At 40.9% G+C, this 22393-nt stretch overlaps 1 protein-coding gene across 1 annotated transcript in view; it reads right to left on the bottom strand.

The window, feature by feature from the left end:
- The window catches only part of LOC126417138 (neuropeptide FF receptor 2-like), a 477663-nt gene extending 455662 nt beyond the window's left edge, over positions 1-22001 (bottom strand). The window contains exon 1 of the mRNA XM_050085034.1: positions 21877-22001. The gene's annotated coding sequence lies outside the window, so the exon portion shown is untranslated. The remainder of the gene's footprint in view (positions 1-21876) is intronic.
- Positions 22002-22393: the final 392 nt, after the last annotated feature.

Below are 22393 nucleotides of genomic sequence, written 5' to 3'. Positions count from 1 at the left end.
GATGTTTTGAGCATCACTCAGGCGCTGCGCACGGATTGCCAAAGAGCGGATGACAGAGTTCTTCTGCGCTGGGTGGTGGTAGGATTGGGCGTGCAGATACCTGTCAGTCAGTATGTGTAGGCTTACGATATACTCTGTGCCCCAGTGTGCCCTCCGTTTTCCTGTACACTTCGACGTCTAGAAATTGGATAGCACCATTCTGTTCTACTTCCAGCGTGAACTGTATCTTCCCGTGCATATTGTTCAAATATTCGTGAAACTTGTGTAGCTCCGTTTCACCATGAGGCCATATAGCGAACGTGTCGTCCACGTATCTGAACCAGCTACGTGGGCGTAAAGGAGCTGAACCGAGGGCCGTTGCTTCAAAGGCTTCCATGAATATGTCGACTGACTCTGGCCGCGGAAGCCTACGCAATTACATTGTAGATTGGTTTACCTTTCGCTACATATAGATTTGATTAATAATGGCAAATATTCGTGCAATTCACGTTTCGTCATGCATTGTACATTGAGTTGTAATGTAAATACATCTACATACCGACAGAACACTGCAGCCGTAGACAATATCTCAAAGACGTTGTTCTGTTCTCGTGTTCCACAGTCACTTTGGCTCTGAGCACTATGGGACTTAACATCTGAGGTCATCAGTCCCCTAGAACTTAGAACTACTTAAACCTAACTAACCTAAGGACATCACACACATCCATGCCCGAGGCAGGATTCGAACCTGCGACCGTCACAGTCACTTTATCATCACGCGTAACTACTTCTTAACAATAAATATTAGGATCAGTCAGTAATAATAATATTATACCTTCTTCTGGACTGTAAATCATAAGTATTGGGACGTAAACTTTACGGGTTTACACGGTAATGGTAAGCTGAAATTACGTATGAGACTTCACTGGTCAACCAGAACATTACGACCACCTATCTAACAGCCGGTATGTCCACCTTTCGCACGGATAACAGCGGCGACGATTCGTGGAATGGAAGCAATGAGGCCTTCGTAGGTCGCTGGAGAGAGTTGGCAGCACATCTGCACACACACACACACACACACACACACACACACACACACACACACACACACACACACACGTCACGTAATTCCCGTAAATCGCAGGTAGGGTGGAGGTGAGCCCTGACGCCACGTTCAGTCACATCCCAAATCGTTTGGGTCCAGATCCGGTGAGTTGGGGAGCTAGCACATCAATTGGTACTCGGCACTGCGTTCCACAGACCACTCCCTTACATTCCTGGCCTTGTGACACACTCATTATCCTGCAGAAAAATGCCACTGTCGTCTCGAAACATGATCGTCATGAAGGGGTGTACGTAGTCTGCAACAAGTGTGCGGTACTCCTCGGCCGTCGTGGTGCCTTACATGAGATCCAATGGGCCCGTGGATGCCCACGTGATTGTTCCCCAGGGCATAGGTGAGCCGCCACCAGCTTGTCTCCGCCCCACAGTACAGGCGTCAAGGAGCTGTTCCCCTGGAAGACTACGGATTGGCGCCCTCCCTTTGGCATGATAAAGAAGGTATCGGAACTCATCAGATCATGCAACACTCTGACTGCCACTGCACTGCACGCAGCTCGTGGTCGTGCGGTGGCGTTCTCGCTTCCCACGCCCGGGTTCCAGGGTTCGATTCCCGGCGGGGTCAGGGATTTTCTCTGCCTCGTGATGGCTGGGTGTTGTGTGCTGTCCTTAGGTTAGCTAGGTTTAAGTAGTTCTAAGTTCTAGGGGACTGATAACCTCAGCTGTTGAGTCCCATAGTGCTCACAAGGGAACCTCCCCATCACAACCGCCTCAGATTTAGTTATAAGTTGGCACAGTGGATAGGCCTTGAAAAACTGAACACAGATCAATCGAGAAAACGGGAAGAAGTTGTGTGGAACTATGAAAAAAATAAGCAAAATATACAAACTGAGTTGTCCATGCTGCAGATATGTCACATTAAGGATAGTACTACCTCAGTAGTGCCGTGGTCCTGTCGTTAGCGTGAGCAGCTGTGGAACCAGAGGTCCTTGGTTCGAATCTTCCCCCGAGTGAAAATTTTAATTTTTTATTTTCAGACAATTATCAAAGCTCAGGCACACACACACACACAATCAACTTCCTTCTCCAAAATTCCAGGACATGTTCAGATTTGCTTGGACATATGCAGGATTTGACGGTCTACACGCGGAAAAATTTGAAAACGTTAAAAACATATGTTTTGACAGAGCACAGGGAAAACTGTGCGACTGTTGCAGTCATTTGTTGCAGTTCATGTGACAAACTCTTAAGTTTTCATCACTTTTTTGGGAGTGATTATCACATCCACAAGAAAACCTAAATCGGGCAAGGTAGAAGAATCTTTTTACCTATTCGCCAAGTGTACAAGTTAGGTGCGTCGACAACATATTCCTGTCATGTGACGCACATGCTGTCACCAGTGTCGTATAGAATATATCAGACGTGTTTTCCTGTGGAGGAATCGGTTGACTTATGACCTTGCGATCAAATGTTTTCGGTTCCCATTGGAGAGGCACGTCCTTTCGTCTACTAATCGCACGGTTTTGCAGTGCGGTCGCAAAACAGACACTAAACTTATTACAGTGAACAAACACGTCAATGAACGAACGGACAGATCATAACTGCGAAAATAAAGAAATTAAATTTTTCACTCGAGGGAGGACTTGAACCAAGGATCCCTCGTTCCACTGCTGCTCACGCTAACCACGGGACCACGGCGCTCCTAATGTCATACCCTCCTTGATGTTGCATATGTTGCACATAGACTACTCAGTTTGTATATTTTGCTTATTTTTTTCATAGTTCCACACAACTTCTTCCTGTTTTCTTGATTGATCTGTGTTCAGTTTTTCAAGGCCTATCCACTGTGCCAACTTATAACTAAATCTGAGGAGGGTGCGATGGGGAGGTTCCCTTGTCAGAGCCATTTGAACCATTTTTGAACCACTGCACTAATGTCAGGTACCGATGGTCATATGCTCATGTCAGTCATAGTTTCCGATGTCGTGGTGTTAACATGCCACATGCATGGGTCGTCGGCTGTGGAGACCAATCGTTTTTTCGGTGCACTCTGTGTCAGAGACACTTGTATTCTGCCCAGCGCTATAGTCTGATATTAGTTACGCCATACTTCGCCACCTGTCCTGTTTTACCAGTCTTCCCAGCCTACGACGTCCGACATCTGTAATGATGGGTTACCGTCAAACCCTACGACATTTTGGTTTCACCTTGGTTTCGCAACGTGTTGAAGACACTCACCACAGCACTCTTCGAATACCCCACAAGCCGTACAGATTCCGATATATTTGTTCGAGTCTCCTGACCATCACAGTCTGCCATCAGTCAAACTCATTTATGTCGCGTACCTTCCCCATTCTACACATGGATAACACGCTCACTGATGCTACACGCACCGTGCCTGTGTCTGACTAGCAGACATTCCTCGCCAGGTGGCGCTGCTATCGCCTGGACGGGTTTACATCAATAATAGGTCGGTGGTCATAATGTTCTACCTGATCAGTGTACGTGTCGCAGTTCTTGGTGTATTCTGTACCACAGAAAAACGAAAAGGTCTTTGGCGTAAATTCTGGCCAGTTTTCAACAACACTGGACGTGCCCTTGAAGCGCAGAATATACAGAGGCGTATAGGGGGCTTATAATAGACAATAAATTTTGACTGATACGCCTGTCACAAGTTTGTGAAGCAGGATTTACGTGTCATAAGCCTTGAGAGTAATCTAAAAAGAAAGCGCACCTCCACAGAATCTGCTACGTACGCCGTCCATCTACCAAAAGTTCCGAGACCGGTTATTGTTACTGGCGTATAAGCGACGTCAGCGCAATACTTGCGGTGGCAACTTGAACTAACAAAAGTAAATAACAGGTCTGCACTCTCCAGTCTCTTGTGAGCAGGTAGTCTTTAGTGCACAAGCAACCACAGTGTGTCAAAGTTGTTCTGTCACAAATCACAATGGAGCAACATCTCTAAATGAAGTGTTCGAGACGTTGTCCAGAGTGGTGTGAAGAAGAGAAAAGTGTGGACAAAGTTTGTCCTGCACACCTTAACTCCCGAACGAAAACAGTGACGCTTTACCGCCTGCCACGATTTGATTGAAAAGCAGTACGCGAACAGTTATTTTGTGAAAAAAATTATCGAAAGATGAGACTTGGCATTATCGATGAGAACCTACTACAAAACGATGAAGTTCAGTGGATCACAAGATGGGTCACCGCTTCGACAACACAACAGACGTTCACACGCTGGTACGACTCACGAGTTGGCGATCATCCCGAGAAATGATTTTCCTGACAGTTTCAAGTGGTTGTAAGGACGTTCTGTGCGTTGTGCTGAAGTGGAAATGACTACGTAGAATACCAATACAATAAAACCACCATCTTAATTTTTCTGTTTTTTTTTTTTTAATTCAGTCTCGAAAAATTGTAGACTGACGCCGTATACTCGTATGTGGAATGGTGCTAAGTAAGGGTTTACAGAGCATTTTATGTCCTTTGACTATTTAATGACGCAAGCTATTTCCGTCACCTCATATTCATAAAAGTTCTATAGAAAATACTGGTGACATAAATTTCACGAGTACTTCGTCCATGTCACGGTGATTGCTCTAAGATGTGAAGATAACTGAAAGGTCGTTGTATCGACTGGAGAGGGATTGGTTTTTAGTTTTGTTATCTGATGCCTATTATATTCATGACTGATCCAATTACCAGAGATATCTGAGGTTGTGCCAGTATTTAGTGTATTCTATTAGATACTCTATAGCAGAGATTTGCTGATGACATGGTCCTTCTAGCCACAGGGGAAAAAGAATTACAGGATTTGGTGGACACCATTGCAACTAACGGAAAAAAAATATGGAATGAAAATTAACACAAATAAAACGAAAGTATTGGCAATAGGAGGAAATAAGGAAATAAAAATTGTGCTGAATGGAGAAACACTAGAACAGGTGCAAAATTTTAAGTATCTTGGAAGCAGGATAGACACCGACTGGAAGTGCACCACAGAAATTAAAACAAGGATAGCAATGGCAAAAGAGGCGTTTTATAAGAAAAGGAGAATCTTCTGCAGCGGTCTAACTCAGAAAGAGACTCATAAAATGTCTTGTATGGAGTGTTCTTCTATATGGCGCTGAAACATGGACTATGAGGAAAAAAGACAGAGAAAGGCTAGAGGCTTTTGAGATCTGGACATGGCGGAAGATGGAAAGAATAAGTTGGATGGACAGAGTAAAAAATGAAGAGGTACTGAGAAGAGTGGGAGAGAAAAGGCAGTCACTAGATGTAATAAAGAGAAGAAAAAGAAATTGGTTTGGGCACATATTAAGAAATAATGACGGCTTGATAAAAACAGTTGTAGAAGGTTATGTAGAAGGGAAAAGGAAGCGAGGAAGGAAGAGATCCCAGATACTGGATGACATGATGGACGGTACAACACACAGCAGCCTTAAGAAGGAAGCAATGGATCGCAGAAAAAGGAGAGGCAAAGGACCCGCTAATATAGCAGATAACTGATGATGATGATTAGATATATAGCGTCTCACTTTGATAGTCAGGCACAGTTTTATGTCACTTACTAACATACAGGAGAACCCGGAAAAGCTTCGCAGTTGCTAAATATGTCTGGGAACTGGTTACAGGCCCTAATTTCTTTTTCTCCCTCTCTCCGTTCTTCTTATCCTCCTCCTCCTCCTCCTCCTCCCCCCTTCCGCCCCCCACCTACTATTTGTTCTTCTCTTCCTCCTCCTCTCTGTGTTACCTACCCCCTACTCTTTCTGTCCGTCTCATCCTCCCATCCCTCTCCACCTTCTCCTCCAATCTCTCTCCATTCACCTCCTCCTTCCCCGTACTATGTCCATATCCTCAACACCCTCTCCTCTTCCGACCATCTTCCTGCCCTCTTGTTGACTTCGAGCCTTGTTTATTGTTATTGCCAATAAAACTTTGATGCGAATTGAAGTCGCTTAAAATGAATGGATAAATCGATTGGGATCACTGGTATACTGAGTATGACAGACCTCTCTTGCTGCTGGATCTTTGAGTACTCTAGCTTCAATGATAGTATTTTGCGTAGTTTTAATCTGCGAACGGGCAGGACTACAAAGTTTTAGACGATAAATCATAACGAGATAGGCTATAAATACAACTTACCTGTTTACTGCTAAAACCGACTAGGAGAAAGAAAACAGAACAGCTGATAGTTGCATATTTAGTTGTCTATTTAAAATGTCATATAAGGAAAAAGAATATATGTCGGACAAAACAATTTGTTTAGTGGTTTAAATGCACTGCTACCGTGGATGAAACTAACTATGACAAAGAAAATGAAATCACATATTCACAGCACAACACCGCTCTCTCGCAGCCGGTTGTCATAGAACACCCGCACATTGTCGTTTAAAACAATAATAGCCTATGTCCAACTGACTGTTTAGTATCGCATAGAAATTCGTCGTAAATCGGCCAAAAAGCTCTCCAGATTTTTACTAACGGCCTTAAACAACGATTTGTCTTCATATGATACCACAGATTTTATTTGTACGTTTGTATACTACAAACACAAAAAATTTGTAGCCTATGTCAGTCTGAATGTTCATTAGAGTTTTGCGTAAAAATTTGAAATACATCGGCCAAGAGCATTTAGAGATTTTTGCTAAAATGTGTGTGTGTGTGTGTGTTGCGTAAAAATTTGAAATACATCGGCCAAGAGCATTTAGAGATTTTTGCTAAAATGTGTGTGTGTGTGTGTGTGTGTGTGTGTGTGTGTGTGTGTGTGTGTGTGTGTGTTAAAAAATATGTAGTCTACGTTGTTAGGTTATCGTGTAGAAATATGACGCAAATCTGTCAAGAGCATTTTGTAGTATTGATGGTGGCAAATGATATCACTTTATATTAGGTCGTCGAAGGCACAGACATGTTTTCTGTCGTTGAAGTATCAGATACCATCTCGCGGAGCCGTAATTTCTCTCCTTGTGGTTCAGTGCTTTTACTGCTACAGAAACGTATTTTTCTATCAGCTGCGGCTATTTATCCACAGTCAAGAAAAACCTCTTCCTGAAAGAGAAATTGTGTGTTTGCCAAAATCGTCACGCTCTGTTCTTCACGATATCTTATGCGTGAGTCAAGGAAATACTTGTATGAACATTCCCAAAAGTGCAGTAAAGTTTACAAGAAATTAGCTGTATATTCCTCAGGTAAGCAATAGGGAAAGAACTAATTTCGCAGAAGCCACATTTACGAGTACTATCCGCGGGCTAAAGTATTTTAATGTTCAGAAATGAAGTAATAGCAATGGTATGTAGCGCGAGGTAAGGGAATAATTACAAAAGAAAAATTTTGAAGTAACACAAAAAATATGCACGAGCCAGTGTAATGGTGTGTCTTCAGCTAGGTGGTTGAACGTATTTATTAAATAAAGGTTGATACCTATTTTAATTCAGTAATTACAGAAAAGTGTTCAAATTACGTCAGAGTGAAACGTTCAACTTCTTCACATTCGTCACTCGAAACAAATTGCACAGATAGAGCGACTGCGTCTGCTTTGAAACCCTTCTAAAATTATCTAAGTCTCTATATCTCAGCCATATCCATAATTACAGGAGGAATTCTGAACAGAAAAAGAAAGCAGTAGTCATTCTTACAGAGAAACTGAAGAGCGGGTTGAAGGAAGAACGGCTGAATAATTGACTTTAATACAGTAAATAGTTTACGGGAAGTAGGGAGAATAATAACAGCAGTACGAATAAAATAGTAGGAAAAATTGATAATCTTATAACAGTAAATTAACGAAGTGTCAGAATTGTGCAGAGTTAAAGTAAAAATTGTACTGACTGACTCCTGTTCAGTGTGCAAACAATATTGTTAGTTTCTTCCCAGTTTCATGTCTTCTTAGGTCATTAGTTCCAATGCGGACATGAAATCTTAGAAAAAATGGAAATGAAGTCGTCCCATGCTTCTTGACAGAGCGTAAAGGAACGATGCAGGAGACCTGCACCGCCTTACTAGGGAATCTCCTAGTGTAGGTGGTTTGCCATTGTCTTCTTCCGACCGTAATGGGGATAAATGATGATGATGATGAAGACAACACCCAGTCATCTCGGGCCAGGTGAAATTCACTGACCCCGCCGGGAATCGAAACCGGGACCCCATGCTCGGGAAGCGAAAATGCTACCGCAAGACCACGAGCGGCGGACCACGAAATCATCGGTTACTTTAGTACTGGAAGCACGTTCTTAGTTTTACAAGATTATTTAAGAGAGGCCGGAATGTATCCAGTTAATGCCAGCAATAGTAGAAACAACAGTCATGCCACTATGAATTAAACTTCAAAGACCTAATGTTTATTTATTGCTACTGAAAAAAAAAATACAATCATCTGAGGCATTTGAAAGAAGTACGTTTGTGGAACCTCTTCTCCTGACTGAAGAACAGGAGTTTGCGGCGCTCTTATTATTTGCTCAAGTCCTATACATGCTATGTCGTTAAAATTCTCTTAGAAGCTTCTTTGAAATGCTATAGAAAAATATACATAGTCCAATTAGGAGAAAAAAAAGTCGGCGTCGCAAGTCGGCGATTATAAACAATAAAAATTACTTGCGAACGGTGGGATATTCGTCATATTGTCCGCTACATTTTGGCAAAAACTGCACCTCGATATATTTATTTATTCTGAATATGTTCAGGGTGGTGTCTTAGCTGCCACACCCCGTCTATTTCCTGAAGAGGAACTCCTGATTAGAGGCACAACCACAAATAATGCACACAGACAGATTACACAGTTTCTCGTTTTTGTATTTTTTTTTTTTTTTTTAATTTCTGTCAAGCCTAGCTCTATGTGGTCGGAGCCGAATGTCGATATGGGCAAACAACCGTGGGTATCGACTGCACTCCTGCAACCTCCCGTTAAAAGCCGTAAAGTGTCTTGCAAAACTAGGTGTAAATGTATACTTCTATGGTAACTTCGTCGTAATAGAAGGAACACACATATTTCAGGGCGCCCTCGCAGAATGATAACGATTTCATTTTCTCAGTTGTAGTATACGTGGTTCTTTTATGGTATCTAATATTGCACGTGGTTCACCCGTCGTATGCTGAGTTACAACTCGGAAACAGTTGCCGTTTGTTCTGAAAGAGCCAAAATTTACTTGATTTCATTATTTTGTTGCGGGCGAGCTCTCCTTACATTCCTGTTAATGATACTGACGAGAAGAAATAAAAATAAAATTCTTCTTTTTCCTTTAAGATCATTAATTGATTGGCGTTTTTTTTAAAAATTTAGTTACCATTAATACATTTCCTTCGATGTCGTTCTAACTTCAGTCAGCCCTCTCTCATTTTGAAAAACAGGCGCGAGACCTTAATTGCAATTCAAGATACGTTCACTGAACTACGTGTAGTATAATATAAATTATAGTAAATGGGCAGTCATGTGTACCGACTGCAGAAAAATGAATTCGTCGTCAACATGCGAGGGTTCACTGAAATATATCTTCTCATCATCTCGTGGAGACCATAGGAATCTATATATACACTACTGGCCATTAAAATTGCTACACCACGAAAATGACGTGCTACAGACGCGAAATTTAACCGACAGGAAAAAGATGCTCTGATATACAAATGATTAGCTTTTCAGAGCATTCACACAAGGTTGGCGCCGGTGGCGACAGCTACAACGTGCTGACATGAGGCAAGTTTCCAACCGATTTCTCCTACACAAACAGCAGTTGACCGGCGTTGCCTGGTGAAACGTTGTGGTGATGCCTTGTGTAAGGAGGAGAAATGGGTACCATCACGTTACCCGACTTTGATAAAGGTCGGATTGTAGTCTATCGCGATTGCGGTTTATCGTATCGCGACATTGCTGCTCGCGTTGGTCGAGATCCAATGACTGTTAGCAGAATATGGAATCCGTGGGTTCAGGAGGGTAATACGGAACGCTGTGCTGGATCTCAGCGGCCTCGTATCACTAATAGTCGAGATGACAGGCATGTAATCCGCATGGCTGCAACGGATCGTGTAGCCGCGTCTCGATCCCTGAGTCAACAGAAGGGGCGTTTGCAAGACAACAACCACCTGCACCAACAGTTGGACGAAGTTTTGCAACAGCATGGACTACCAGCTCGGAGGCCATGGCTGCGGTTACCCTTGACGCTGCATCACAAACAGGAGCATCCGTGTTTGGCGACATCGCGGTGAACGCACATAGGAAGCGTGTATTTGTCATCGCCATACTGACGTATCACCCGGCGTGATGGTAGGGGTGCCATTGGTTACACGTCTCGGTCACCTCTTGTTCGCATTGACGGCACTTGGAACAGTGGACGTTACATTTCAGATGTGTTAAGACCCGTGGCTCTACCCTTCATTCGATCCCTGCGAAACCCTACATTTCAGCAGGATAATGCACGACCGCATGTTGCAGGTCCTGTATGGGCGTTTCTGGATACAGAAAATGTTCGACTGCTGCCCTCGCCAGTACATTCTCCAGCTCTCTCACCAATTGAAAACGTCTGGCCAAAGGTGGCCGAGCAATTGGCTCGTAACGATACCCCAGTCACTACTCTTGATGAACTGTGATATCGTGTGCAGCTGTACCTGTACACGCCATCCAAGCTCTGTTTGACTCAATGCCCAGCCGTATCAAGGCCGTTATTACGGCCAGAGGTGGTTGGTCTGCGTACTGATTTGTCAGGATCTATGCACTGAAATTGCGTAAAAATGTAATAACATTTCCGTTCTAGTATAATATATTTGTCCAATGAATACCCGTTTATCATCTGCATTTCTTCTTGGTGCAACAATTTTAATGGCCAGTAGTGTACTTCTAATAACAAGCCACCTTACAGTGTTTGGCGGCAGGTAGCAGGGGTACCATCGGTTAGACGAACGTTTCTCCATTTTCTTTCCAGTAGTGAACGTTACGCGGACAAATAAACTATACTAATTCCAATCCCAAAAAATCAGGTGTTCACAGAAGTGAAAATTACCGAACAATCAGTTTAATAAGCCACAGCTGCAAAATACTAACACGAATTCTTTACAGACGAATTGAAAAACTGGTAGAAGCCGACCTCGGCGTAGATCAGTTTGGATTCCGTAGAAATACTGGAACACGTGAGGCAATACTGACCCTACGACTTATTTTAGAAGCTTGATTAAGGAAAGGCAAACCTACGTTTCTAGCATCTGTAGATTTAGAGGAAGCTTTTGACAATGTTGACTGGAATACTCTCTTTCAAATTCTAAAGCTGGCATGGGTAAAATACAGGGAGCGAAACGTTATTTACAATTTGTACAGAAACCAGATGGCAATTATAAGAGTCGAGGGACATGAAAGGGAAGCAGTTGTTGGGAAGGGAGTAAGACAGGGTTGGAGCCTCTCCCCGATGTTATTCAATCTGTATATTGAGCAAGCAGTAAAGGAAACAAAAGAAAAATTCGGAGTAGGTATTAAAATCCATGGAGAAGAAATAAAAACTTTGACGTTCGCCGATGACATTGTAATTCTGTCAGAGACAGCAAAGGACTTGGAAGAGCAGTTGAATTGAATGGATAGCGTCTTGAAAGGAGGATATAAGATGAACATCAACAAAAGCAAAACAAGGATAATGGAATGTAGTCTAATTAAGTCGGGTGATGCTGAGGGAATTAGATTAGGAAATGACACACTTAAAATAGTAAAGGAGTTTTGCTATTTGGGGAGCAAAATAACTAATGTTGGTCGAAATAGAGAGGATATAAAATGTAGACTGGCAATGGCAAGGAAAGCGTTTCTGAAGAAGAGAAATATGGAAGTGAAATATGGACAAGAAGAGAATAGAAGCTTTCGAAATGTGGTGCTACAGAAGAATGCTGAAGATTAGATGGGTAGATCACATAACTAATGAGGAAGTATTGAATAGGATTGGGGAGAAGAGAAGTTTGTGGCACAGCTTGACCAGAAGAAGGGATGGATGGTAGGACACGTTCTGAGGCATCAAGGGAGCACAAATTTAGTATTGGAGGGCGTGGAGGGTAAAAATCGTAGAGGGAGACCAAGAGATGAATAAACTAAGCAAATTCAGAAGGATGTAGGTTCCAGTAGGTACTGGGAGATGAAGAAGCTTGCACAGGATAGAGTCGCATGGAGAGCTGTATCAAACCAGTCTCAGGACTGAAGACCACAACAACAACAACACCTCGAATTTCTCGCGAGAGGTGTATGGGAGGTCGTAATATGTTGCAAGACTCTTCGCGGAACGTGCGACATGCGTTCTCAGACGATGAACACTAAACCTGTCTGTGACGCACGCCGCCCGCACCGTCTCCAGTGGACGGCGAATGAGTTTCTGCGCAGTGTCGCTTGCCTAACGAACCACCGCTGATCTCTTTTCGGAAGTTCTCGCTTAATGCGTCCTGGAAGAGTCTGCAAACTGACGACCGACACTCAAGAATCAAATGAACCATTATTTTGTAAACTCTATCCTTCTTGGCAGGATTTTTGTTCTGCATCCACCTTCCCTAGTCTCTGCCTTCTAAATTGCACCGGAAGCGATCTTTTCCAAATTTCACAATTCTCAATTTTTCCAATAACTCATTGTCAACAGCTTAATCGAACAGTAATGGATATTTCCACCTATTTATACACTATGTTGATCTACAACAGTAATCCCTTGCTTCCAACGTCCATCTTCAGCATGATTTCCTGCATTTCGCAACAGTTTTCAGGACTACCACTTCTGTGTGTGCAAAAGCATCATTCACTTTATATCTTAAGGTATTCCGGTATTATCAACCACATAATATATTAATATTGTAAACAGTAAAACTCCTATACTAGTGAATTGTTGAGACGCGCACGCAGTTATTTTCATGTAACTGATGACTTCTCCCTGTTAAGAATTACGTGTAGTGTTCTATTTCTTCGTAATTTCTTGAACAAAGGAAGCATACGATTTCAAAACTTCTAATTTTTTTCAACCGGTGACAATTCCGAATTGTACCTTGTGATTCGACGTCAGTATTGTTCTCGACACGAAACACCTCCCTATGACATCCAGATGTTGCTGATTAATTTGATAATTAATAATAGCCATGTTAATCCTATAGAATCTTTCCTGAGCTCTAATTCCACTGCAAAACAAGAAGTAGACGGAATTACAACATAATAATTCTCGTTTAAATTCGTTGGTGTTTCTGAAACGCCCACATATTGAGATGAGAGGTGACTGGTTAATTCTTCGACGTTCTCAGCACTATCATTCGGCAATTCACCATTAATTCGTTGCTGCTGACGAACCTAGTGTTCCGTCACATTTTCTCAGTTAAATACAGTATCGCACTATGAGCAGATTTCTCAAATGGTCAGAACTAGATACACAAACGAAGTGCATCTGAGTATATTGTGGAACACGACTTAATTTAATACGTTTAAATGCTTGCAATGTATTTTTCGTTTTAGTTTTTTTCACCTTGGGTGTGGCCAAGGAAAACCTACTTCGATATGGATTGATTCACTGAAAACTTAATTCTCAGTATGATGACTACAGAAAATTAAAGGAAGAGTACTGAAACAAAACAAAAATCATTCTAATGCGTACAAATAAGCGTAAGAATACAGTAAAAGGTTTAACTGATGCGACGAATTCCTGTACAGTACGAAATCAGTGTGTTTTAAAAGGGCCTTCAAACACACATTTGAAAATCCGAGTATTTTTTTATGTTTCACTTTGCTGCAAGCCTACCGAAAAATGAAACCCGGTCGATGAGTGGACACTTCGTTTTACACGATTAAGGGAGTGTTATACCAGTACAAATAATTACCTGTCCAGCACTCAGTGAGTGCTACAGTTTATATTCATGAGTATAATATTATCATTACCATCATCCACAAGTCACGCGAGAGGAGTATATACACAGGGGATGACGTCATCTGAACAACGACCTGCTCGAAGTTCAGGAACTTAACAAGTAGTTATGTTCGCCCTTCTCCAGAGGCTAAGAATATTCTTCGTAAGTGAAGAGAGTTTGGCAAGAGTTTCATAGTGATCACAAACCCATTTCAATTTTTCAAATTTATGTGCGATGCACGGAAATAATATGCTTTAAAATACTCGTCTTAGGTGCGTCTATTATTTAATATAGTTCCTTTGAATTTAGTAACTGTTACTGGAAAGTGGCTTACATGGGGCTGGCCTATATCATAATTAATAGCGACAGCTGCATGGACGAAACAATACGATAACCGACGTCAAAACTTTCCTTGAATGGGTACACCATCAGTAATTTCGTGCACCACGACCATCACACCATTATTAATAATCAAAGAAAGCTCAGCGTTGGTCGTTGAAGCAGAAATTTTTATTTCTATTGCGAACTGATTTCGATCACTGCGTGACAGTCATCAGTGCTTAGATAAAACGAAAATAAAACAGACTGCACTATAACATTCTACTACTGTCCAACTTTAAAGTCATAACCTACAGAATAAATTGTACATACAGGATAGATTGTTTGCGTCAACATACCTGAACCAAAGCCCTGTGGACACGTAAATACAGGCAGTAAAATTGTATTATCTGCACATATCAATGCAGAGTATTTGTCAGAGCGAAGATACAAACTGTAGTGCTATATTGTAGACTAAGTCTCAACTGCAGTAAAAGGGAGCAATCATTCTTCAGGTTCAAACGCCAAGAGCGCGTTATGGCAGTACATGATGTCTGTGTCACTTTTTACCTAAATATGGTTATGAGAATTTTCTATGCTGGTTTTAAAAGGTTTTAGATGATTGTGTATCTATTTTTATGTCTACGTGGTTTTTTAAACGTCATTCAAAAACCAAAGAGAGTCAAAATTAATGCGAGGGTGTTCGTACAGTCACTCCACCTAAATATGTATAATGACGGATTTATGATTTGGTTTTTTAAAGGTTTTTAGACGGTGTTACGTATTTTTATACCTACATTGTCTGTCATTTAGATATTTAAAATTCGTGAACGTAAAATTAATGTCAAAGGGCATAATAGTTTAGCAAAATTCTTTTGGTTTCACTGTAAATGTGTTAATATATTGGCTGCGATACTGTGTTCTAGTAGGGTTCATGCTACACAACGTACGTTGGGACGTGGTTCCTGAAACACACGCCAGATGGCGTAATTATACAGATTTTTACGTTTAAAGTTCTTGATGAATGCCTGGATTACACTGTATTTCTTTATGTCTTCCATGTTCGTCAATAAAAGATGTTCTTACAATGATCATTAAACAGGGCGCTGTTGCATCCGATGCTGGGAGTGACCACAGCTGCATGAGCCCATATAAGCAGCTAGATCAGTTGAATTTGTACTCTTCATCGATATGTGCAAATATTGCGATTTTACTGCTTGTATTTATGAGTCCACGTGGCTCTAGTACGAGGTATGTTGATGCAAACGATCTCTTCGGTTAGTTCTTACTTGTATGGTTAGGTTTACGTAGTATGTTGTTGTGTAGTCTGATTATTTTATTTCTGTTTTATGTACAACACTCATAACGGCCACGCATTGATTGAAATCGATTAGAAATAAAGACTTCTACTTCGACGATCAATGCTGAAGCTCCTTTCGTCATTAATTAGTAAAAACGTTCCTCTTAACACAAGTCCGCAATCGAGCCGTTTGTCAGATAATTGCGAATCTTTGATTACGATCCTTTACCGAGATCAATGCGAAGTATTGATCTAAGATGTGTTCGATGTGAAAGCCTTTCGACCGCCACCATATAACTGGACACCACTTCACCTACTACCTACTCTAAAAAGAAACACAGTACTTCTTCAGCGAATGGCAATTTATTGTACAATAGTAGAAGAGACTGTTGTAGCTAGAGAATAGTGTATCTAGCAACATGTGACGTATTTGCGGACTGTACTTCAGTCTAGTGGCTGATTTTCGAATCACATGAAGAAATGCGAACTAAACACCGCCAAAGCAGTTTCCGCTATTGTTTTACAGTCTTTGTTGCTGTCAGTTATGAGGTAGTGTTTTGTGCAGCGTTTGTAAATATTTCCAGCTCTGTGAATTAAGTTCTGCATAAAATATTATCTCAGTGCCCGCTGCTTCACTTGCGTCTGCGTGGTAAATATAACGAAAATAATTTTATAAATATGTGCTAAGCCTGCTAGAAAATTAATGTATTAAAGAGCCGTTTCTTTTTCTGTGCAATTCTGACAAAGCCGATTTGTTCTGGTGAATGTTAAATAGCTTTCTTTGATTTAGTTCACGAATTGCAAAACCTTATAAACTTTTCACCCTAATTAAGGTTTTTTTCAATCCTACCTTTTGAGGTCTTATAATTATATTTCCTTACGAACTTGGATCCCTTAACATATAATCTATATTTCCGACAGAGAAGCCAAATACCAATTTTCATAGATGTCGCTTTAAAATGCTTTAGTAGTTCTTTAATAACAACCTATTTTCAAAACAAATTGCCCTACTGTTTCACTCTTTAGGGGCTGAATTTCCGCAAACGCTGAAACGTGTATTTTTTAATTTTTTACTCAGAAACAAATTACTGATTTTCGTAGTTCCAGCTTGAAAATTGCCTTAACAGCGTCATATTTTCAATAAACCTTTCGTCCCCTATTTCATCTCCTTAGATGTGAAATTTCGAAAAATCCCTGCTGTATAAGCTCAACATCCTCTCCAAAGTCCAAGTTTCTATGCTTAGCGGTTTGGGCTAGGCGATGTTGAATCAGCGAATCAGTCATGGCATTTTCTTTTATATATACAGATTAAAGCTATTTGGAATATACGGTTAATTCCACAGTTACAGATTGCCTTGGGAAGTAAAATTGCCTATTATTTTAAAACTAGTTATACTACGTATGTACGGTTAAGCTATACTTCGTCGGTCTTGTACAGTCGCTTACCTTGAAACCGAAGGAGGTCTTTTACCATGGAACATATCATGTTCGCAAATTTTCTGTGTTTTGTTATTTTATTAACAATTTTACCTGCCTTAAAAATGAAAATTATATTAGCTCCCAAAAGTTTCAGTTTCAATATTTATCCAATTTCTTACAAGTCTGACAAAACTTTCGCTTCAATTGATTTCTCTTACTCATCATTAGTGTGTAGTAGAGTAATAATGTAACAGAAAGACGACTAAATCCAATATTGACAAGATTTTTCTCGGTTACAACACTACTAAATTTCAGTAGAATATTTGCTCTTAAGTTCATAACTATGTCGTACCTTGATACATGTTTTAACATTTGGAAAAACCTTAATTTTCTGGACTAATTTGCGTAATTTCACAAAAAGACTGCACACGTAAAAAGTGAATGCCGTCATTTCAAAATAGAATAAGAAAATACACGAGAGCTTGATGAAAAGTAATGAGTCTGAATTTTTTACGTGAAAACAATTACAGCTTTTTAAATAAAATAAACTTTATTAACCTTCTACATCTTTATTCTTCACACCAACATATTTGCAGCCCTCGACCGTTAGAGAGCTCCGAATTGTTGCCTGTAAGATGACGGTGTTTAACGTAACTATGCCGATGTGACAGAAATTGTGTGTTATAATCAGTTTTCAGATTCAAAGATCACACTCTCCTTCAGCATAACAACACCATACAACATATGAGCGCTGCGACACCTGCGATAAACCGAAGCCTGCAATTGATCATCCTTCATACGGTCTGGACTCGGCCCCATCAAATTTTTATCTGTTACCAAAACTTAAAGGACACCTTCGAAGACTTCACTTTGACAATGATGAAGCGGTACAAGCAGAGGTGAGGTTGTGGCTCCGCCAACAAAGTCAAACATTCTACAACTGACGGTATCAACAAACTGGTCTGTCTTTGTGAGATATGTGTTCGTCACCATGGTGAAAATGTGTAGAATTAAGAAACAGAACAGTAATAACGTTTGTTTTTTTTAAAAAAGCTTTAAAATTTTACCATAAGAAATCTGGAGACATTACTTTTCAGCACCCCCTAGTATTATGTTTCTATTACATGTCTGACTGGAAAGGAATGTCTGAAGTGTTCCGCGGTATAACACTCTCCCCTACACATGAGGTGTTACATATTAGTTTCACAAATGTCTATTTCGCTATGATTCATGATACACGCTGTATATGGAGTGAAAGTAGACCTCAAGCTAGGATGCAGATCGGTCTATTAGCTCAATCTTTATTTTGTACTCACATTTGTTGGCTTCGCTACCTCTCAAATAGATCGTCACATCACAATGAAAGCTAAACCCCAGACAGTGCAAAACATCAGCCTGTCATCACAACAAGTATTTCGAGAGAGAGGGTACGTATCACAGTCTAACCAAAGAATCTCCAGCATATGTAATTCCACCGGGCATAGAAATATTCAAAGTAACTATTACATGAATGTAATATGTAGCCGACTGTAAGAGTCTTTTCCTAAGTTAAAAAAAAAAATCAAGGCCCTTGAGTGGATAGGCCAATTGTGAATACATGTATTTTAAAGAATCTGTGAAATCACAGTGATGATAAAGAAAAATAGAAAGGTAGAATAAAGCTATTCTCAAATTATTTAACAATTTTAGTTACTTACAACGAAAAGTGTCTTATATGTAGAGTAAAAGTAATTTTCGCGCTACATTATAGTGGTACATTATTTTATATTCACATTACTTGTCTTAGTCGACTTTCAAACAAATCGTCGCTTTCCTGTTTAAGATAGACTTCGGACTAAGTTTCAGAGTGGTCTGCACAGCAGCTAATGTTTCTAGAGGGGGACAGTGCCACACTCGAATAATAGAGTTGCACAAAGGTAACATTCCATTGGGTGTAAGAAGTAAAACTACGCAAGCAAATGTTGTACTATGTGATACGTACCTGACTTTAAGTGATCTTTCAATAACAAAAATTTCTTTTTAAAGCTGTCAGAAAAATAAAATACTGCAGCCTTCCAAATTCTGTACACGATGAATTCGAAAGTAGCATGGATTGAAGAGATCATTGTGATTACATGTAGTTTAAAGAAGCTGCCTAATGCACAGAGCTAATTTCGACAATAAAATAATAGTAACAAATAAAATATTAAAAATCAGGACAGATTGAACATTTAGAGAACACTTCCAACTTTTTTTTCCCACTGCATGTAGTCGACATTATTTTCATGCTCTAAAAAGGAGCTGGAAACATAACTAAGGGAGTAGAACAGAAACGAAAATTTCTAGGCGGAACATCTGTCACACTTCGACCATTGACTGGCCTGAAAATGTAATTTCTTTGGGAATAATAAGCGAAACTACGCAAAGTGAATATTGTTCACGAATATAATACGTAGTTGACTGTAAAACCCCTCAGCGACATAGCAAAGAAAACGCTTCTTGAAGGAGCCATAAAACTACATTAAAAAGTATTGCTGCCTTTTAAAGTCCGTACATTCTGCATTAGAATGTAGCTGGGTTTGAAAAGAGAGTAATGATTACATATAGTTCAAAGTAACTTTCCAATGGACAGTGATGAATTCAGTAAAAAATAATTGTAATAAGTAAATGAAAAATAAATAATCAGGATAGAGTGGATATTAAGGTAACACTTCCGTCGTTCTGTACCAGCAAATGTTTTAGAGATTTATTTTTATCGGGTATACACCAGCTGTTGCAAGGCCATAGATGCAGCAGAGGAGTCGAGAGAACACCGTCAAATTCTAATAGATTCCTAAATCCTAGTTTCATTTGGTATAATAAGTAAAACTACGCAATAGAAATAATGTTTACAAATGTAATACGTAGCTGACTAAAGGACATCATCCACATAGCAAAGGGAAGTATTGTTTCAGAGGAGAGATTTATAAAAAAAAAAAAAAAAAAAAAAAAAAAGAGTTGCAAAATATTCCGTACACACTGTGTTACAATGTAGCTTAGGTGGAAGAGGCAGTAGTCATTAAAGAAGATGCCCAGTGGACAGTACTGCTTTCAGTAACGAAGTTACAGTAATAAATGAAAATAACGAAAAATCATTAGAGAACGGATAATCAGGGAATATTTTCGATGTTCCATTGCAGTAAATACAATCGAAGTTATTTTTCATCTGGTAAGTACGTGATGCCAATATATGTCACGCTTCTGCGGTGTAGAACAGGACTCTAAATTTCGAGGGTGACGCTATCAGACTCCAAACTCAGAGTTGTCCTAAGCTACCATTTCATTGGATATATTAACTGAAACCAAGCGATGTAAATATTCTTTAGGAATGTAGTAAGTAGTTGACTGTAAATGAACTATTCAACATAAGAAAAGGAAATATTTTTAAAGTAGCCATAAAAAAGTAAAGATGTCTTGCTGCCATTCAAATTCCGCGTATGATGCATCAGAAAGTAGCTGGGGTAGATGTAGCGATTACATACAGGGTGATTCAGCTGCCCCCACCGATGTCGTTTTATTCTAACCGCAATGCTATGTCTGGCCTTCATAAACCAAGCGCGAGATTTTCATATTCTCTGTCTCGCTGCGCGTGAAGTGTTAGTCCTACAGAAAAAAATTGAACTGGACCATTTTATAGGAAATTTAATGTTATCAAATGTTCTACTGGGAAATATTTTGACTGAAGCATTTCATTTTCGAGTTAGTAAAGAAAAATATAAGAATCTGAATTTCAAACGTGCCCGCACTCCCACACTCAGCTCCCACAAGTCACAATTTCTAGTATGTTGTTCATGGAAGTCCTCCGACCACTGAAAAATTTGTGACTGCACGAACTATTTCCCGCTTTTGACCTTTTTTGGATTCCATTTATTGGCCTTATTACGCCAGAGACTTAGTGAAGCATTTACAAATTGTAAAAGTGACGACGCCCGCATCTCGTGGTCGTGCGGTAGCGTTCTCGCTTCCCACGCCCGGGTTCCCGGGTTCGACTCCCGGCGGGGTCAGGGATTTTCTCTGCCTCGTAATGGCTGGGTGTTGTGTGCTGTCCTTAGGATAGTTAGGTTTAAGTAGTTCTAAGTTCTAGGGGACTGATGACCATATATGTTAAGTCCCATAGTGCTCAGAGCCATTTGAACCATTTTTGTAAAAGTGACGTTTGTGTGAATTTTACCTAACAGTTTAGTGAGTTTTAACAGCATAAAATAAATATATGGTTATATTTGTCAGGCGTGACTACGAAACTACTGTGCTTGTATGGGTCGAATCGTCAGCGTAGTTAGTTTTATAGTAACGTTTACAAAAGTACTTTTTATTTCGTTACTCTCAAGAGCACATTAAAGTTATTAATGTTTGCGAAATAGCCGACTATGCTGGTGGCGTAATAGCCCAGTCAGTAGAGCCTGTTGGGAAATTTTTGTGTAGTGGTAGGAGAGAGTGCGACGCACAACACAGTAGAAATCCTGACTGGTGAAGAATGAGTGTGGGGGTGGAGCTGAGTTTGAACGTAACTTTTGTACATTTTTCTCGAACAGTTCGAAAACCATGGCCTCCACCAAAAAAGCACCGGCTACACGATTTCACTACATTAAATTTGCTATAAAGAAGTCCTGTTCATTTTTGCCGCAGGATTACTAATTCGCGAGTAGCTAACGAGAGAATGTGAGATTTTGCGCAAACTTTACAAAGGCTAGATATAACACTGCGCGATTCATAAAACGACATCGATAGGGGCAGCTGAATCAACCTTCATATTTCAAAGACGCTACCGAGAGGACAGCAGTAATTTTAAAAAAATAGTTAATAACAACTATATTTTCGACCTTCTGTGCCTGTAAAAGTAATCTAGTTTAATGTTCACGTGGTAAATACAAGCCAGCAACCGTAATCGCATCTCTAAGGTTGTGAAAGGATAAAAATGACCTAACACAAGTGCAACTGTTAGGAGGACTTACGAGAGCAGGCGAGACAGCCGCTGTCAGCCGTGGCGGTTCCGGAGCGTCCGCGCGCGCCGGGCGGCGTCGTGCGCTGGCGGTGTCGGCGGCCCGCTGCCCGCGGCCCCTGCTGCCCTTGGTGCTGGTGCTGGTGGTGGTGGGAGCGAGGCGTCGCGACGCTGACTGCCCGCCGCTAGCGCGCCGTTCCTCTGCGGGGACTGGCGCCTCGGCCGCGGTGCGCATGCGCCGCGCGCCGCCAGCCGCCACCGGATGCGTGGTCCACTCCAGCCCGGCCGCAGCCGCCAGCGTCCAGTGGCCGGTTCGTGCCGACTGCCAGCTTCCTTTTATTTTCTGCTTTGTTTGTGTCCGACATCCGGTGAAGAGTCATTCAGTCCGGGCGGGCTGCGTTTAGCTGGCACTTCTCAATTATTCCAGCTATAACGCGCCGTATGCGAGCCCGTAAGAGAGCTCGAATCCGTGATTGTCTCTGGCGACGAACTATTGGGAAACACAGCCTTCCTCTCCATGTCTTCTTCTG

The sequence above is a fragment of the Schistocerca serialis genome, chromosome 8 (genome assembly GCF_023864345.2).
Source record: "Schistocerca serialis cubense isolate TAMUIC-IGC-003099 chromosome 8, iqSchSeri2.2, whole genome shotgun sequence".
Lineage (NCBI taxonomy): Eukaryota > Metazoa > Arthropoda > Insecta > Orthoptera > Acrididae > Schistocerca > Schistocerca serialis.
The sequence above is the reverse complement of the archived record's forward strand: the minus strand, read 5'-3'. Positions and strand labels throughout refer to the sequence as shown.